General features: G+C 39.0%; 1 protein-coding gene and 1 pseudogene across 2 annotated transcripts in view; both read left to right on the top strand.

Annotated features, from left to right (window-relative positions):
• The window catches only part of LOC140504873 (NACHT, LRR and PYD domains-containing protein 3-like), a 396,422-nt gene that overhangs the window by 142,220 nt on the left and 234,144 nt on the right, over positions 1-20,058 (top strand). The gene's annotated exons all lie outside the window — the stretch shown is intronic.
• LOC140504877 (NACHT, LRR and PYD domains-containing protein 14-like) lies at positions 1,121-18,303 on the top strand (annotated as a pseudogene).

Here is a 20,058-nt window from a genome sequence, read left to right as displayed (position 1 = left end):
TCATTTGAGGTTTAAAACTCTTGTTCTCTGGAAGTGATGAGGGCTGGAAAGGGGGCGGGGGTGAGACCCCCTCACCTCGAGGAAAAGTCAGAGCACAGGGGAAGGTCACCTGGAATGACTGATAGACTCAAGCATTGTTGAGGTCAAGGTAAAGATTGGTTATGCTTTTCAGCAGGCAAGAGCCCTTAGGGAACCTGCAATGTGATTGGGGTACAAGTAAAGCTTATTTATAATATTCTATAGTAAAACATGTGCCAAATATGCTAATTAGGTGATTCAGGGCAGGATTAGGGAGAGATTAAGGAGTGGTTAATTCTTAAAGGAACATGCACTTTTGGTATCTACTGCACAGGTATTTTACCCAGACTTCATCTGGAAATATTCCAAGGAGGGAGTCACAGGGAGGTGTGGTTTTAGTCCTGAAACATCACTAAGTCAACCAGTGGTCAGGACTGACTAGGGAATACCAGACTTCTCTCATCAACGTCTTGTTAGACAAGATAAATGTCAGGGAGAATACGTACATCTAACTCTTGATACGTATGACTGATCAGTGAGTAACACATGTTGTTATGACCCAGTACACAGTCAGTTCAGCCAGTTCACAGCTGTTTCAAAGTAATAAATTCTATAGGGATAGCTGATTACTGTAGCAGGAAAAGAGATAGAAGTTTTGCTAGGACAGGCTGTGTCCTAGGGCGAAATGTGATTTTTAAAGGGAAATGTGATGTTATAATTGAGGTCCAAGCATATGCACCCAGGCACCCCACCAGAAGAGCCTGACCATTTTAAAAGAAACTAGATTCATTCCCCTGAAAAGGAGATAACAAAGGATGGTGATCATAAAATGGATTTCTTCTTATCATTGCCCAGGGAAAGATAGGACATGAATTAATCTTGGAAAATTGAATTGACCTCTTCCTCCCTGGTTATGGTTTTTCCTACCGTTTGATGGAATATCATCTTAACCATACATGTTCCCAGAATCTCTTCTGTGCTCTCAGTATCAATGAGAGCTTGAAAGAGCTAGATCTGAGAAGAAATGCCTTAGTAGAGGGGGAAATAAAACTTCTGTGCAATGCCTTGGAAAATCAAAACTGCAAGTTAGAGACACTGAGGTGAGTTCTCCCATGTTCCCTTGGATGATCTGTTTGGGATGAGGCACAGGAATGCATTAGGAAGAGAGAGCAGCACAAACCAGGGAAGTGGAGTATGAAAACTGTTTGCCTGATCCTGGTTCAGCATTCATAGCCTTTTACCTTTCTCTTAGTGTGCCCTAAAGAGGAACATGAGAGGGAAAGGTTGGTTTGCTAAGGGAATACTGTCTTTCTATATAAGAGCCAATTTTCACATATATGTACATGGCTCCTAAATCAGTATTTTCAGTACTGGTTCCTGGATATCCTGTAAACATGTCAGACTTAACATGTCTGAAATGAGCTGGTTTTCTTTTCAACAAAAACCATATCTAGTCCTAAGTTCCCTCTTTCTGTTGAGGATACATTCCTTTTAGTTACTCAGGTTTGCAACTTCACTGTTATCCTTGATTCCTCACTTTCTCAACCCATACACAAAAAGTGTTGCCATATCTTGTAATTTATTCTTCCAGAACTGTCCTTTATGTATTTCTCATCTCTGCATGTGAGAAAGAAAGATGGAGCTATGTTCCCTAGCTGGCTAGTTGGGTCCTAGTGGGCCAGCTCTTACTCCTACATACATATGGCTCTGGAGGAGAAAGTAAGATTAGTAACTTTGTACGTTCCTCACTTCAGTGCAATTCACTTTGCATGTCATGGCATAACCTCTCTGATGTTTTGGTTTTCCTTGAGAACCAAAGACCAACAACAACCTCTGAATAATAGTTGAGCAAAGAAATTTACTTTGGTTACAAGGAAGATCAAAACACATACTCAGAAGAAGATACCAAAGTTAAAGTTCCTATACCAGGAGTCGGGAACCTGAGTGCTTCAGGCCACATGTGGCCATCTAGGTCCTTAAGTCCAGCCTTTTGACTGAATCCAAATTTTATCTTTTATTCAAGGAGAAATAACTAAAATCACATAATTCTGTCTTCCCCATACATATATATACATATATATGTATATGAATGACATGTGTCCCATATCAGAGACTCAGACCTAACCAAAAGATTTTCCCAATGTCTCCCTGTCTTGTCATACCATTAATTCTATTGATGTGAAAAATCTTTCTATTGTATTTAATGGATATGAGCTATTTTGTCTTTTGTTGTTGCCAGTATCTAAGAATTCTCCCATATATGTAGTTGTCTATGTATTCTGATCCGATTCTCCTCCTCTTCCTCCTTCTATTTCTCCTTCTTCTTTTCCTCTTGTTCTTGTTCTTTTTAACATTATGACCTTCAAGTCATTTATACATTTTGAGGTAGTTATGGTATATGTTATATATGTTGGTCTCAAACCAATTATCATCTGCCAAAATGCTTTCTAGTTTTTCCAGCAATTTTTTTTTTTTTTATGTAGGGAGTTCTTCCATGAATAATTTATGTTCTCATGTCTATTGAAGGCTAATTATTGAGTTTAGTTTTTTCTGATTCTTTCTTATTTAATCTTCTTTTGTTGTCATACTTTTCTATATTTTCTAAATATTTTGATGATTCTTGCGTTATAGTATAATTTGAGGTCTAAAAGTGCTGTTCTCTGGGAGAGACCGACCATTTTTAAAGAAAGTACATTCATTCCACAGAAAAGGAGATGATTAAATGGATTTGTTTTTAGCATTGCCTAGAGACAGGTAGGAAGTGAATTAATTTTGGAAAATTGAATTGACCACCTCCCCCCTGATTATATGTGCTCCTACAGGATGATGGATTGTCACCTTACCCATTCACATTCCCAGAATCTTTTATCTGCTCTCATTAGCAACAAGAGCCTGAAAGACCTACGTCTGAGTGGAAATTCCTTGGAGAAGAGTGGAATAAAACTTCTCTCTAAGGCCTTCGGAAACCCAAACTGCAATTTAGGCACACTGAAGTGAGTTCCCATGTGTTCCCTTGAAAGATGTACTGCTTGGCATCAGGGACAGGAATGCCTTAGGAGGAGAGAACAGTGCAAACCAAGGAAATGGAGTATGAAAACTGTTTGCCTAATCCAGGTTCATGATTCATAATCTTACACCCTTCTCCCTCTCACTGTATGCTAAGGAGGAACTTGACAGGGAAAGGTTAGTTTGCTAAGGGAATAGTACCTTTCTCTGTAAGAGCCAATTTTCACATGTATGTACAGTTCACTGTTATCCTTGGTTCTTCACTTTTTCACCCATATATAAAATGAGTTGCCATATTTTATAATTGCTTCTTCCATAAAAATTTCCTTTATCTTTCCCTTCTCTATGGATGAAAGAAAGATGGAGCTGTGTTCCCCTGCTGGCTAGTTGGGTCCCAGTGGGTCATGTCCTCCTTCTACTTACAGATAACTGGATGAGAAAGTGAGATTGGTGACTTTGCCCATCTCTCCCTCACTTCATTTCAATTGACCTGCATGTGGTGACTTCACCTCCTTGATGTCATGGTCCTCTTTCAGAACCAAAGACCAACAACCGGTGTGAGTAGCAGTTGACCATAGAAAGTTACTTTGGTGACAAGGAAGATCAAAACACAAACTCAGAAGAAGATACCAAAGTCAGAGCTCCTATGCTGGGGGGTAGGTGGGTGGAGAGAACCTCTAGGTCCCACAGTGCAGCCTGTTGACTGCATCCAAATTTTACAATACAAATCTTTTCTGTAAAATTGACTTTTATTTTCTGTTGTCTTTTTTGCTAATTGGCCTCAGAATTGTTTGATTCTGCATTTCTCTTAGTAGCAATTTGTAGCATTTTTTCATGTGATTGTTCTCTGAGGTTTACAGTTTCTCTTTTGAGACCGCTTTGTTCATCTCCTTTGACCACTTACTCACAGAGACATGACTGAAATCACTCAATTCTGTCTGTTACCCATATATAGATAGATAGATAGATAGATAGATAGATAGATAGATAGACAGATAGACAGATAGATAGATAGATAGATACTCTGATCTAAGTTCAGAGACACACAACCGTGACTTAAGCAGTTACAGGAAAAAAGCAGTTACCGAGAAAAATCAGTGACTTGTAAAAAAAATCAATGAGAACATGATATAGGATTCACTTAGATCTCACCTGTGTCTCCAAGGAGCAATACCATGCTCAGTGGCCACATCCAAGTAAACTGTTTCAGCAGATGGGCTAAACCAGGTTAAGGGTGACTAAGGGCTCTCATACCTTTTGGTGGAAGTTTCTACCCCAAATGTATGAAGACTTCCCCTGTTGGAATGGGTGGATGAGATTGATTTGTTCCAATAGCCATTAAGATGGGTGAAGCAGATGCTGTGGAGAGCTTGGAACTTACTTAAACATCAGAGACACCAAGGTCATTCACTGCATCTTGAGCCATCACCAGTCTTCTCGACTCTTTCCTGTAATGTAGTGGATTGTGGTAACTGTAGAAGAGAATGTGAGTTCACGCAAATTTGCCTCACTTAAATCCAACTTAAACATGAAGCAGAAGAGAACACCTATACCATTTTTCCCTATCTCAAAGTTCTGCTGTGACAGCCAAGTGAAGAAGCAACAGTTTCAGATTCCCTGGGTCCTGTAGTCATCACCCTTCACACAGATGGCTCAGTCCATAGGGTCATCATCTCACTGGGAGTAGCAGTGAGATTTGACAAACCTGTCCTCCTTGCCCCCACCAGGGTGTCTGAGCAGCCTTTTAAGTATCATCTGGTTCACCTGCTGATATGAGGAAGGGGCTAGAAAAGGTGCCCTAAAAATTGTCTTCTTGTATAACTCTGACCTGTTATTGTGTCAGGTGGGGAGCCCAGCCTGCTGTTGAAACACATGCACACATACACACACATGCAAGTCTGTATGCACACACACACAATCTAGAAAAACTTCAGACATGATTCCAGTTAGCATCAGTACATGGAATGTGTGCAGATTTATGAACAACACAAAATCTAGTCGATGTGAAAGATGAAAACCTCTTGATGTGAGAGAACTCAAGAGGTATCATATTCAAAGAGCAGCTTTGAATCGAAATAAGGCTGGCAAACTAAGTCCATCTTTCGAAGGTGATTCTGGGTACATGTTTTTTCTAGAGTGGCTACAGTGATGAGGAGTACTAGGAAGCTGGTGTTGGTTTCACAATCACATCTAATGTGGTAAACAAGCTTGTATACCTCTCAAAAGGAGAGAACCATAGACTCATCAGAATGTGATTGCCACTTGTAGGAAAATGGCAGACTAACATTGTCAGTACCTATGCTTACACCATGAAGAATCCCCATGAGGTAAAAAACGAATTCTATAAAGACCTGGAAACTGTCATATTCAAAAACTGACAGGCTTATAATTCAGGGTGATTTTAATGTTGGATCAGACACAGACGATTAGTCATGATAAGGGGTCCTTAGGAGAAATGAAGTTGGAAACAGTAATAGTAGTGGTCACTTAGTACTGAAGACTTGTACATCTCATGACCTTCTCATCACTAAAATTGTTTTCCATTTACGTAAAGACAATAAAACTTTGTGAATCCACTCTGGCAGCAAACATTAACATTTAAAAAAACTGTGTCATTATTAGGAAAAGAGACAGAGAAGAAGTAAGAGTGACAGAGGCAATGTGTGGCACAGAGTGCTGGACTGATTATAGACATATGCTCTCACTGCTAAATATTTGCAGTCAACAAATGCAATTGCTCCCAGACAGGTAACAACCAGAATACATAATGTCAGCAGATTAGAGTGCTTCTCTCAGTGGGAAGGATCTGATGCTAACTGGGAGGGAAAGTTTAGACAACAGTTGATTGGCAACTGTGGAGGAGAAAAGGAGTGGACAGCTTTCATAGATTTGGTATACAGTACTACATTGAGTCATCTTGGTCAGAACACTGGTAAACATCAAGAGTCGTCTGACAAAAGTGATAGGGAAATTCAGAGGCTGCTAAATGAAAAAAAGAAAATTCCATAGTCTTTACCAATAGGATAGTTTACCTGCCTGTAAGAAAGCAATATTAACTCCATGAAAAGTAAGATACAAGCAAAGCTTAGAGAGATGTAGATTCTTGGCTCAGTAAGAAGGTAAAGGAAATTCAACTTTACACTGATAGTAACAATCCAAAGCATTTTTATGATGCCCTGAAGGCTATTTACAGTCCAAAGACCTATGGCACATCTCCACCACTCAGTGATAATGGAGTCACATTGATTAGTGATAAGGAGCAGATCTTGGAGAGATGGGCTGAACACTTCCATAGTGTTCTCAGCAGACCATCATCAAGCAATAATGAAAACATTGACCATTTACCTCAGGTTGAGGTCAGTCCCTCTCTAGACAAATATCCGACTGAAGAAGAGATATTGAATGCTATTTGGCTCCTTTCCTGTGGCAAAGCACCTGGTGATGACTCTAATCCAGCTGAGATTTACAAGGTGGTGGTGGGGTCCATTGCTGACTGAAATGTTCTGGGTTAGAGGGCAAGAGGACATTATCATTCAGGAGTGCAAGGGCTCCTGATTTGTCCACTTTTATAAAAGTAAAGGAAACATATTGTCCTGTGACAATCACAGGAAGTTTCTCTCTCGGTCATTGCGGGCAGGATTTTTGCCAGAGTCCTCTTTAGCAGACAGATCCTTCACCTGGAAGATAGTCATCTATGTGATGATGATGAAGCCAGTGTGGCTTCAGAAAGGGTCGAGAAACAGTTGATATGATGTTTGCTATGAGGCAACTTGAAGAGAAATGCCAGGAGTAGAACAGAGGACTGTACACAATCTTCATTGATCTGACTCAGGTCTTTGATACTGTCAGTCATGAAGGCTTACAGAAAATTATGTCAAAATTTGGTTGCTGAGAGCTCATCAGTATTTTACATCAATTTCATGGTGACATACTTCCCTGCATGCTAGATAAGAGAGGACACTCTGCTGCTTTCCCATTTACCAGAGGAGTGAAGCAAGACTGTGTGCTTTCTCCCACGCATTTTAACATCTTTTCATCAATACTGTCAGACACCTTCAAGGAAGACCAACACAGCATCAAGGTCACCCAGCCCACTGATGCTGAATTTTTTAACTTGAAAAGGTTACAGGCCAGGACTAAAGTGGAAGGAAAGTTGTTGCGTGATTTCCTTGTTCACAATTGATTGTCCAATGCATCCTCTGAAACTGAGATGCAACAAAGTATGGATCTGTTCTCTGCAGCTTGTGATAATATTGACCTAACAATTAAGACCAGGGAAACACAAGTGCTCCACCCACCAGCACCACACCATCCACACATGGAACCATCAGTTACAGCAAGTGGAGAAGTTTTGAATATCGTGGCTCAGTTCACTTATCTTGGCAGTATACTTTCCAAGAATGTAAATTTTGATAATGAAGTTGCGACATGCCTTGCCAGATCTAGCTCCATCTTTGGGAGGCTCCAAAGGAAAGTGTGAAGAGCTATTAGACCACCTACCAAACTGAAGATCTACAGAGCTATTTTGCTGACCTTATTGTTGTATGCTTGTGAAACCTGAACAGTATACCAACACCATGCCAAGAAACTGAGTAGCTTCAATTTGAATTGTTTTAAGAAGATTCTAATGATCACATGGAAAGGTAAGGTAATAGACACTTGAATCCTTTCTCATCGTAAACTGACAAGAATTTTAACTCTACTGCAGATAGCATAACTCCAATGGGCTGGCCATGTTGTTAAAATTTCATACACTTGCCTCAAAGATTATTTTGTGGAGAGCTCACAAAGGACAAGCACTCACATGGTGCACAGAAGAAGCAATATAATGATACTCTCAAGGTCTCTCTGAAGAACTTTGGAATTGATTATGTGACATGGGAGACACTGGCATGTGACTACCCAGCATGGTCTGCCCTCATCAAAGAAGGTGCTGTGCTCTACGAGGAAGGCAGAATGGACATAACTCAAAAGAAGTGGAAAATGTACAAATTTAGAGAATATACCCAAGTATTAATATGGACTATTTGTGCCTGATCAGTGGTTGTGTATTCTAAACCCATATTATTGTGATCAGCCACAGTTGGACACACTGTAACTTGACTGTAACATTGTGATGTCATTTTGGTCCTCTATGAGAATGAAGAAAAACAACCAACCAGTGAATTCAAAAAGGACATTAAATTAGTCTGGCATAACTTTTCCTCACAATATTCTTGTTGGCTGACTTTGTGATCATCACTTTCTCATTTAGATTTGCACCAACTATGTCTTTAATAAGACATTTTATCATTTTTTTTCCAGGAAATGAAGTCAAGCTCACTAGCACAAAGTTTGCTGACCTTGTTTTCTTTCCTTTTCTGAAAATGCAGATATTTGTCCTCCAACCTCGTAGGACCTCTCTTATTTTTCACAGTCTTCCACATGTCACCAACAATGCCTCAACAATCACATGTTTTATTTTAGTGTCAATTTTCTAGTAACAGAGTTTAAAAAAAACTTGACCCTCCCACTGACTTCTCCTTTACTGAGAAAAAAATCCCTTAATGTACAACTAGATAGTTTGGCAAACGAAATTTCCATATGAATTATTTTTCAAAAATATATGTCTCTTTCTCCATTTCAAGCTCATCAGCTCTGTCAGAAAGTGGGTCGTCTGTTTTATGATCTTTAGTTTGGACTCATTTGTTATTGTGTTGATCAGAGTCCTAAAGTCTTTCACAGCTATTTTTTCCCATAACGTTATTATTGTATAGATTGATCTTGTTCTGCTCATTTTCCTTTCCATAACTTCAAAGAGATCTTCCCACTTTCAACTGAAACCATCCATTTCATCATATCTTATGGCACGATATTTCATTACATTCATATAACACAACTTTTTCCACTGTTCCTCAAAAAAAACCATCCTTTAGTTTCCAATTTTTGGCTACCAGAAAAAGAGTTGGCATAAATATAATTATACACTTAATTCCTTTTCTTCTTTCATTTGTTTGGTATATGGGACTAGTAGTGGTATAGCTGGGTCCAAGGGCATACACAATTTGGTTATGCTCTTGACATTCCAGGAAATTAAATTACTTTTGAAAATATTCAGACCAATTCATAGCTCCACTAGCAATGTTTTCCTGTGCCAGTTTTTCCATAGCCTCTGCAGCACTCTTTTGTCATCTTTGCCTGTCTGAAGGGTGTGAAATAGAACTTCAAGTTGCTTCAATTTACATTTCTCTAATTATTATTGATTAATGAAAATTTTTTTCTTAGGAAGAGTGATTGGTTGCATTTCTGTCCCTAAAAGTTTCCTGTTCTTGTGCCAAAAGGGCATTGCTAGGCCCATATGTAAAATAAATTGAGAGAGAGAGAGAGAGAGAGAGAGAGAGAGAGAGAGAGAGAGAGAGAGAGAGAGAGAAAGAGAGAGAGAGAGAACCTAATTGTAGGTTCTTTATAGATAAACATGTCTATGTCAGCTGTTTTTTTGGTAGTTAAGAATCAGAAACTGAGGGGATGCCCATTTATTGGAGAATGATTGAACAGGTTATGGTAGATAATTGTAAAGGATTATTATTGTGCTAAAAGAAATGACAAGTAGGACGATTTTAGAAAAACCTGGAAAGACAAACATAAATTGATTCAAAATGAAGTGACTAGATCCAGGGAAATGCTCTAAATAGGAACAGCGACACTCTATGATAAAGTATAAATGACTTGGCTGTTCTCAGCACTATAATGTTCCAAGACAATCCACAAGACTCAGGATGAAAATTTCTGTCTTCAGGGAAAGAACTGATGTCTGAATACAGCCTGAAGAATACTAATTTTTATTCCCTTCTTTCTTTCTTCTTTTCTTCCTTTCTTTTGAGTCTTTTTGCAAGAAGTGAGTTATATGAAAATATTTTACATGATTGTCCACATATAATTTATGTTAGAGTGCTTACTAGTTCAGGGACAGTGGGGGAAGGGAATGAAGGATAAAATTTTGAACTCAAGAGTATAAAAAAAAGTGAAAAATTATTTTTGTATAGAATTGGGGGAAAATAAAATATTATTTAAATAAGCGTCCTGTTCATATCTTTTAATCATTCATCTATTGAAAAATGGCTCAGGCTCCTCAATGGACAAATGATCAAAGGATATGAACAGGCCATTTTCAGAGGAAGAAATTAAAGATATCTATAATGCTATGAAAATATGCTCTAAATCACTTTGCATTAGAGAGATGCAAATCAGAACAACTCTGAGGTACCACATCACACCTATCAGATTGTCAAACATGGCAGAACAGGAAAATGATCAATGTTGGAGAGGATGTGGGAGAGTTGGAATACTAAGTCATTGTTGGTGGAGCTGTGAGGTCATCCAACCATTCTGGAGAGCAATTTCGAACTATGCCCAAAGGGCTACAAAAGTGTGCATACCCTTTGACCCAGCAACATTGCTTCTAGGACTGTATCCCCAAGAGATCATAAAAATGGGAAAAGGCCCCACAGGCAAAAAAATATTTATAGCAGCACTCTTTTTAGTGGTCAAAAATTGGAAATCAAGGGGATGCCCATCAGTTGGGGAATGGCTGAATAAATTATGGTATATGAATGTAATGGAATGCTATTGTGCTATAAGAAATGATGAACAAGAAGACTTCAGAGAGGCCTAGAAAGACTTACGTGATCTGATGCTGAGTGAAAGGAACAGAACCAGGAGAACTTTATGCATAGCAATGACCACAGTGTGAGAGAGTTTCTTCTGGTAGACTTGGATCTTCACAGCAATGCAAGGACTTAAAGAAAAAAATTCCCAATGGTCTTCTAAGGCAAAATGCCTTCCACATCCAGAGAAAGAACTATGAAATTCAATGGCAGAACCTAGCAGATCATTTCTGTGTGTGTCTGTGTGTGTGTGTGTGTGTGTGTGTGTGTGTATTATGTTTTGGTTTGTTATATGATTTCTCCCATTTATTTTAGTTCTTCTACACAGCATGACTATAGTGAAAATGCATTCAATAGGAATGTGTAGATCCTATACAGAACTGTATGTCATCTTGGGGAGGAATGGGGGTGGTAGGCAGTAGGTAGGGGGAAAAAAATCTAAGTTTTATAGTAGTGATTGTAGAACACTGAAAATAAATAAAGTTAATATCAAAAAAGAAAAAAAGAAAAATGGCTCAGCCTCAGAAGCTTATTTTCTCTTATAACTTGGAATGTGACTTTTATCAGTGAAAGTTGATCCAATGATTCTCTCCCCTCCATTTACTTGTTTTTCTTCCAATTTTAGATGCATTGGTTTTGTTTATGCAAAAACTTTAATTTTATTTAATTGAAACAGCATTTAAATTTTTATGTTCCTCTCTATCCCTTGTTTGTTTATTAAATCTTCAATAAAGTATTTAAATATTTAAAAATTTAAAATATCATTATTTAAAATTTAAAAATATCATTACTATACTAACCTGATGAATTCTTTTTTAAAAAAAATTCTAAACTTCACCAATACCAAGTAGAAAGGCCTTCTATATAGTAGAAGGGAAAAAGGAAAATTATGCCTGAAATTGTTGATCTCTATTATATAGAGCTTGATTTTATTTTTAAATACATGACCAATATGTACCTTTAAAAACTATCCTGTTTATGCTTCTTTCTAGCCTCCCTTTTTTTCTTCATAAAAAAATAGATTTCTTAGAGACATTTTTTTTCTTTTTCCATTCACTATTTCCTCCTTTTTCCCCACTTACCCATCTCCCCACTTCCATGTTTGGAAACAAGAAAAACAAGCCCTTAGTAAAAATATACAATATGAAACAGAAGAAACTGAGCACTTCAGGTGTGTCTGTGTGTGTGTAAAAATATACAGGATGAAACAGAAGAAATTGAGCACTTCAGGTGTGTGTGTGTGTGTGTTTGTGTGTGTATATGTGCATGTGTGTATGTGTGAATGCATGTGTGTATATGTATTTATAGTTTTAAATGGACTGTGGGTTTGATCCCCTTCCCACAAAAAGTCATGAAATGAATGGGTCCTAGAGAAAAGAAATTGTCATTTCTCCTTTGATTGTCCTTCTCCTTTAGGCTGTCCAGATGTGCTCTAACTACTGCTTGTCTTCAGGATCTCCTCCCTGTTATCTGTAGTAGTGAGAATCTAAAAACCTTGGACCTGAGTTTCAATTTATTTGATGATAAAGGAATAAAGCTGCTGTGTGAGGCTTTGGAAAAGCAGGACTGGAAACTGGAAAGACTTTTGTGAGTACGTCACATTTCCTTCCTAGAATGTTCCCTAGGCATGAGGGCCAAAAAGAAGAAGAAAGAGTGAATAGAAAGGAAAAAAAATTTTTATTTAATTTTTTAAAATAAGAAAATCCACTTTATCTGCCTCTATTACCCCTCCCCCTACCAATGTGAGAAATAAACAAAAATAAGATTTTGTGACAAATGTGCATGGTCAAGCAAAACAAATTCCCGTATTAGCTTAGTCCAATAAACATGCGTCTCTGTCAGTACCCTGAGTCCATCACCTTTACTGTTAGGAGGCTGGTAGTATGCTGTAAGAGTCCTCCAGAATTGTGGTGAATCATTACATTTATTTGGGTTTTAATGTCTTTCAAAGTTGTGTGTTTTTATAATCATCACAGTATATGTTATTTTATAAACACTTTTCCTCGTTTTGCTCACTTCATTCCAAATATGTACATATAAGTCTTCCCAGGTTTCTTTGAAACCATTCCTTTTAGTAAATCTCAGAATATGACAAATATTCCATCATATTAGTATGCCATAAGTTGTTGGGACATTCCTTATTTCATGAATACCCTCTCAGTTTCCAGTTCTTTACTGGAATGGCAAAAGAATTATGAGCAGGGAAATTTGGAAAGGCACTCCAGAATCAGCCAGTCTGATACAATCTGATTCTAAGACATTTTCGTTCCTGCTGCACATTGTAGATAGGGGAGCCTTCCCCTTCTCACTCCCCTGACTTCTGATAGGGTTAGTTTGCTCAGAGGAGAGCGCACTTCCTTCTGACACACCCAGAGGACTTCTCTAGTCTTTTCATATTTCATCCTTGTCTCCTGAGACATAATACTTCATCTCACTGTTCTCTCTTGTTTCCTTCTGGAAAGGAATGAAGAGGCTCAACAGCCTGAGGAAAGGGTCATAGAGGGAACTGTTAAAGATAACTGCCCTATTACTGCTTACATATGAAGACTGAATCTCTTTGACCCACTAATCCCCAGGGTGGAGACAAGGATCTCCTCCTGTTGTTTTCCTGTAGTTCCCACAGAATCATAGCATCTTACAGAAAGACCCCTCATCTAGCACAGAGGGGCTGACTGTGGGACCAAAACATTTCCCAGAGTGGCCCAACCAGATTCAGAAGGGGATGTTTAATAAAATAAATACAAATGCAGTACAACATAGAAAATGTTAATTTGTGATTTTCTAAATCAATATGGACCCTAAGAGATTTATTTGTATTTGAGTTCAACATCACTGGTCAAGCCAACCTGTACCGAATGAGGCCTCTCTGTTACTCATGGGCTCCTTTGAAATCTACATATATATATATATATATATATATATATATATATATATATATACACATATATATATTAATGTATACATATATGTACATACAGAGAGATCAAATTTATTTTTACATTATTATTTCTCCTTCACCTGCCTCCCAATAAAACAATAAAAACCAAAGCACAAAAGTAAAAGCCTCTCCTTCCTAGTCTTCACATTCTGAAGTTCAGCTAGTATATCCCTGCCTTCCTCTCACACTCCACCCTTCTTCATCCCACTCACCCATAGCATTGTGGAGGTGACAGGTGGTGCTTTGGGTAGAACAATAGACTTGGAATCAGGAGACCTGAGTTCAAATTCAGCTTTAGATGCTTTTTAGCTATGTGACCCTGAGCAAGTCACTTAACTGCTGTCTGCCTCAGTTTCCTTAACTGTAAAGTGGAGAGAACAATAGCACCTTACTCACAGGGTTGTTTTAAAGATTAAATGAGATAATATTTGTAATGTGCCTAAGGATACCTGCTCCATAGTAGATCTTTAATAAATGCTTGTTTCTTTCCTTCCTTGTTTCTCTCCTACCTCTGTATCTGAAGTTACTCTCCTATGAACATCCTTCAGTTTCTCATTGTTATTCATAAAATGAGGGCTTCCTCTTTATCCCCCAACAGAATACAGAGATCCCACCCTGGGCTGACCAGGGCAGAGTAGAGAAAGACTAACCCATACCTCTTTTTGTACTTTACGCTTCTCTTAATGAAGCCTAAATTCACACCAGCTAATTTGTCTGGTTTGTCACACTATTAACTCATAATGCCTTGTAAATCCAGATGTGTTTCTTATGAACTGTTGTGTATCCATGTTTCCTCCCCTTGTTGGACTTGTGTACTTGGTGTTTTTTCACCCAGGCATAGGAATGACCATCTGTCCAGGCTTTGACTCTGAAGGGTGATTATGTCTAGCCTGTACTGGACCTGCCCCCAATGAAGTTCATATGCACAAAGTCTTCAGCTAATGATCATTGAGGCAGTCATGAGGAGGGCATTAGAAGGGCAAATCTTAAAACTATTTCAAATACAACAGATGAGTGTTTAAAACCATCCTTCAGCAGGTTCTGCCCACACACATATGCGCACACACATATGCCCACACACATACTCTCTCACACACGAATGCACACAGAAACGCACACAGAGTCAGTCAGTAATAGACACTAAAACATGGGAGTAAGGATGGGAGGCAGATGTGACTAGAAGAAGGCACTTGACTGAGGATATAGTCATCAGGGTTGCAAAGAAACTCAGCTAAAGATTGAACAAAGTATCTTTGTGTTTTCACAGCTTCTCACAACCTGCTGGCTGTAGTGAAGAATCCAGGAGAGCATTGATGAACCTGAAATCAAGGAAATCTTTTCCCCTCATTCTAGAAATATATCCAGCGTTTAGCAATCTTTCAATGGGATGCTGAAGACACAGTATACTCTTGATCTTCCCACTTACTGGGTGACTTTGAACAAGTCACTTTTCCTGCTAATTCGGTGTTCTAAGACCAGTTTTAATTCTGTGTTCTCAAAGTTTAATTCTAATTTTGTGTTCTAAGACTAATTCTACTTGAGCACCAATTTTTTTATCCATTTTGAAGGGAATTGTGATTTTTCATATGCATCAATGGAATATATGTGATGAATATACTGATAGGTTAGATTCTCAGAATTGCCTCTTCTGGATTGAGAGTCAGACTTACAATGCAGCTTGAAATGACCAATGAAACCCTTGACAACATTCTCACAGTCATTGCATTTTTTTGCCTGTGTCCCTTAAGTGAAGCAAATCAAAGATTGTAGAACCTGTTCCTGACCCAGACTTCTGATCCTGTGACCGACCAAGTAATGACTCCCAGGAACCTGAAACAATCCTGTTCCCACAGCACTCCAGGACCTCTCTATTGTAGACTTGTGAGCTTGTAGTGAGAAAGACTCAAGTCTTGCAAAATGAGTGTTTGTAATCCACATCCTTCTTCCCCACTTGGGTTTTATGTATATAATCTTTGCAGTCACTAGAGGAAGGTCTCCTCTGAGAATAAACAGAACAGACATAATATTATATCTTCAAGAATTTGAAGGTCTCTCATTCCTCTTCTTTCCCTCTTCCTGCTACTCCCCCTCAACACATAGAGATGTCTATAATGGGAATCTGCAGCTCCAGGAGGATGTTGTATTCTCCATAAGTGGAGGACCCAGAGTAGAAGTTGGAGATCCATTGAACAGGAAAATTGAAAGGGAGTTTTCTGTATTTGTCCAACTGAGGTTAGCCACTGAGATGCTGTAGAGGAGGGATAAAGCAAACTGCAGGCCAAGTTAATAGGGCCTGTAAATACTGACCCCAGAATTAGTGGTGGATGGGATAAAGCTGTAAAGTGAAGAGGAAGCAGGGAGAGAAATTGAAGGTACAGAAAAAGTAGAATCCTTAGGCAACCTGGCCACTATGAAGCCCAAACATATTTTTCTTTTCTGAGGTTATCTTCAGCCTTTACCTCTCATCCCTCTCTTATAAGAACTGCAGTTCCTACTGCTTCTGGGAAAGCTCTCTCTCCATCCCCTTCCTTTGTTTTCCTTCTGAGTTTCCTTTGGATGTAACTCCTACCCAACATTTTAGGTCTGTTTGCAAGGATAAGTGGTCTAATAAAAGCCTAAGAAAATACTCAAGACAGGGGCATCCGTGGAGTGGAATGTGAAAAGGCCTTTCTTTAGTGAGCAGAAACATGGTCCCATTATGCTAATCCCCCTCCCATATCCTGTTCTACCTCCTTCTCTGTCAATGTGAGAAACGGGGCATGAGCCAAACTCCTTCCATAAAACTTGTTTCATGTGTCAATAAAGGACATTGTATCCATCCCATGTCTTCATTCTCCAGGGTATTCAAGATATCTTGAGTGGGTATTTTCCTGTAATGGGCCAGAACAGGAGGAGGGAGATGGGAGAGAAGAATAATTCTATTGGAAACAGAAAGACAGCCTTTTGTGATCTAAAGTGGCCTTGTATTCCACAGTATGGAAAATGTCACCCCAAGAATCCTCATATCCCAAACTCTGTACTCACCTCACTGCATTCACCTCATTTAGTAAACATTCAGGATCATAAATTTAGAGCTAAAGGGAACCTTAGAGATCTAGTCCAACTACTTACTTTTGCAGATCAAGAATAAAAAAGGCAGATAGAGAGTAAGATGTTTTGTCCAAGGGTGTTCAATGACTGACAGAATTTGCATTTAAACCTAGGTCTCCAGACTTAAACAGCTCTCAGAATCCTCATTACTATCCAGTAGAGTAGACTAGGAGATAGTACACCAAAGCATCTGATATTAAAGATGCTCTTGTTTATCAAACCTCTTCATCGGCAGAGAAGAAAAGAAAGAACTCTAAAACTATGGCTTGTCAAAGCTCGGAGGAACCTTGAAAATTGGAAGGTTCATTCAGTTGTAGGACTCTTCCATTCCAGAGGCCCTTCATTTTGTCCAGGGACATTATTTCTACCCCTATCACCTTTATTCTCAATCCATGATTCCTTAAATATACTTGTCATGTCAGGGCTTGATTGGAGTCATTTGGGAAGAAGAAAAGTTAAGTGACCTGTCCATGGTATAGATTCTAAGTCACAACCACAAAGAGCCCCCAACTAAGGTGGGAAAATAGGAGGCTAAGAGGCTTTTCCATTAAACCAGATTCCCTCTCAGCATTCTTGATAGTAACAACTATAATGTTAGCCACTTAAAAAAAAATTGTAACATTGAAAATTTGCAAAGCACATTACTCACAAGAAATCAACTTATAGTATTCTCATATTATTCCATTGGAAAGGCAGCCCTGAGAGAATGTCAGGACCCTATCACCCATTGCAGAGGCCAGTTCCTTCCTCAGACATCCCCTAACACAGGATCTATCTTATCCAACTTTGCAGATGATAGATGTCTTTGGCAGTCTGGTAAACCCTATGAATCCTGTCTCAGAATCATGTTTTTAAATACGTAAAATATGCAGGATTATAAAAGGTTACACATTGAAACAGAGATGTAATTTTTACTAATTATGTTCAAGGATCCCCTGAAATCTATTCATGGACCCTTGTTTAAGATCCATTTCTCTAAAAAGTACTTAAAGAGAAGATTTCCTGCTAGGGCCGAGAACGTGACCCCATGGGTCTCCCAGATTCCTCCCTCCCCTGGCTTTGGCTTGCCATAGTAGTAACTTCTCTTATTCTCCATTCTGGAACTTCTGCCTTTAAAGTAATTTCTTTGCATTAGTTTCCAATGATGAGCATGTCTTCAAAAACCCTGGTATAGTGAAAACCATGATATGGTAGAAATAATGAGGTTTGGGGGAGACCACAAACCTATGGGGCCCCAGTGCCATCTGGAAAGCATTGCTGGACTCAGCCCATATTTTAGTGAAGTGAGAAATTTTATTGTGATACTTATAAAGTGGGTGGAGCTACTTAAAGGACTAGCGACCTAATGGGACTGATTCTTGTAGTGAGTTCTGGGTAAAATGCCTGCTAAGTAAATTAAAAAATATTGCTTTAACTTTTAAGAACTGACCAGTACCTAACCACTCCTGGATCCTACATCAGACAACCTACTTAAGCTACTTGGCTCACCATTCAATGAACGTTTTTTTCTACCCAAGCTTTAGAATAACCCTGTTAAGGTTGCAAGTTTGCTAAAGAACTTTGCCCTCTCTTGTAGCATCACAATAAAACTTTGCTACTTGACTTAAAGACTGTCTGAGTCCTCAGATTCTTTACAGATGAGTCTGCCCTGTACCTTGATATTTTTGGGTCCCTGAACCCCTGAACCACATCATTGCCATGTCAGTGTCTCAGAAAAAAAAATTCTGTCTTCTTTCTTTGTCCTGTTTTATAGGACAGTAGTATTTGAGTGTCACCCTTAAGACTTCTCTCTCTAGCCCTAGTTACCCTTGATCTAAGCACAGTCTATGCCCACCTCAGGAAAATGGCGAGATACAGAGAGACCAAGCTGGATCTCCTGACAATCCAGAGTGATTCTACTACTACAACATTGTCCTGGGCTCTGAGAGTCTGTCTTCAGGCAGAAACTACTGGGAAGTAGAGTTGTGATTCAGAGCAGAGTGAGAGCTAGGTGTGTGTAAGCAACCTGTGGGTTGTAGAGATGAGCCTTATTTGTCACCCCAGGATGGATTTTGGTTTGTGGGACTGAGGAAAGGAAATGAATATAGGCTGATACTGATTAATGTCCTTAACTCTCCCTGCTTCCCTTCACCCCCCACATCAAGTGGAAATCTCTGCAGTCCCAGCTTTTCTCCTACAATGTGATTAACAGTGGCTCCTACATCTTCACATTTCCATGTGTTCCTTTTGTGAACCCCTCTTGCTGTCCTTCAGTCCCTGTTACAGCATGGGATCCAACAACACGGGCCTTCTGACAATCTAGACTGAGTTCTTCACACTGTGGCTGAGAGGTAAAGCAGGAACAGGAATACAGGGCAAAAATGTTTTTTGTGCTCACAAATTGAAAGAGTGGGACCTCTCTCCCCCTTTATAAGAGTTTGCAGATTTGAAAGTAGAATCAGAATACTCATTCTCATCAGTGTCCTTCAGAAGAGTGAACTTTTAAAAATCAGGACTTCAGAAGGAGAGAATTCTGGATCTCCCCATATTATTGCTTATTAATCCTCATTTCTCTCAAAATGGATTCTTGTTTATGTGTTTTATGAGTAGATGATGTGGAGATGCATTCAAATGGATTAATATTATTGGACTGGCAGCATATTCATCCTTTCTTCATTCCCACTTCCTATAAATGTTCCCTCAAATCATCCTATGGTACAGAGTCATGTCCAAGGATATGTAGGGGATCATTCCAGTTTGAACATCTCTTTCTCCAGTGTAGAAAGGGTTTTGATAGTGCATAAAGGTAATTGAAATAAAATTGTTTCTGGCAAACTTGGGTCAAAACACACAATATCACTATTCTTTTCCTGAGTCAGACCAGGCTATAAGGAACTTTAAGTGCCAAACACAGGATTCATCCTAGATATTTGAAATCACTCTGTCACCCTAGAAATATCACAGATATTTCAACCTAGAGGCAATAGGGAGCCACAAGAGTCTTGGACTAGTGACACAAATAGACGTGTTTTAGGAATATCTCTGACAGTAGCAATGGAGAGGATAGATAGGAGAAGTAAGGGCTGTGAAGGATAGAAATGGATTAGGAGGTATTGCCCTTTCAGAGGAACATGAGGAGATGAGAGACTGAATGAGGTTGGGGGTTGTAGTAATACAGAGCAGGAGGTAGATGTGAGAACTGCTGTGGGGGTAGAAGCATCAGTATTTGGCAACTGGTTGCATGTATGAACTGAAGTAAAAACATAATAAGAACTGACTAACTCTGTATTCTCTTTGTTGCCAGTTCTAGACTTCCCATCCTCCTCAAGGAAAGTGCCTGCCCTTCCTTGATCTTGTTTTGGTTCAGTATAGCCTAAATAAGCC

The sequence above is a fragment of the Notamacropus eugenii genome, chromosome 5 (genome assembly GCF_028372415.1).
Source record: "Notamacropus eugenii isolate mMacEug1 chromosome 5, mMacEug1.pri_v2, whole genome shotgun sequence".
Lineage (NCBI taxonomy): Eukaryota > Metazoa > Chordata > Mammalia > Diprotodontia > Macropodidae > Notamacropus > Notamacropus eugenii.
The sequence above is the reverse complement of the archived record's forward strand: the minus strand, read 5'-3'. Positions and strand labels throughout refer to the sequence as shown.